At 28.6% G+C, this 654-nt stretch overlaps 1 protein-coding gene across 1 annotated transcript in view; it reads right to left on the reverse strand.

Moving 5' to 3' along the window:
• The window catches only part of LOC119828226, a 4,710-nt gene that overhangs the window by 980 nt on the left and 3,076 nt on the right, over positions 1-654 (reverse strand). The window lies entirely within an intron of this gene.

The raw sequence follows: 654 nt of genomic DNA on the forward strand, positions 1-654 counted from the left end.
AATCTTTATTAATCAATCTTATGCCTAACGTAAAGGTTAGAATTCCTTTGCTACTTAGTAAATAACACGAAATTACCAAACATAAATGAGGCTGTAAACTTTTTTATACCGACGTTTTACTAAAACGCTGAAACGTCCTGAATTCATTTCGTATTTTCGTTTTTTTTTTCGCTACATGAAATCGGACGTGATGGAAATAAAATTGAAGGTTCAAATAAAATTTAACAGTATAATGCACGAAAACCATGTAAAAAAGCCGAAACGACGAGGTTTAAAACCGTCAACATTATTCTATTTTAATTTTATGTAAAGTACTATGTGTTTATGTAAATAGAGCATTTAACAAATACATAGATACTAGCCGTGCTGATTCCGACTGGGTTGGTCAAGGATAAGAACAAAATAAAATATAGACTAACTAACTAACTAACTATCATAGATAAGACATCTATTGTTAAATGAAATTTAAAAATCTGTCCAATAGATTCAGAGATACCCTACAACGTCACAAACTCACAAAATCATTAATTATTAACTAATCTCTCCAAATCTCAAAATATGTATTTTTACATAAAATTTTGTACACATATATAAACTCCTTCATATTATAATAGTTCCCTTTAAATAAAGCACTCACTTTTCAAACAAGTTACA

Source organism: Zerene cesonia, chromosome 7 (assembly GCF_012273895.1).
Source record: "Zerene cesonia ecotype Mississippi chromosome 7, Zerene_cesonia_1.1, whole genome shotgun sequence".
Taxonomy (NCBI): Eukaryota; Metazoa; Arthropoda; class Insecta; order Lepidoptera; family Pieridae; genus Zerene; species Zerene cesonia.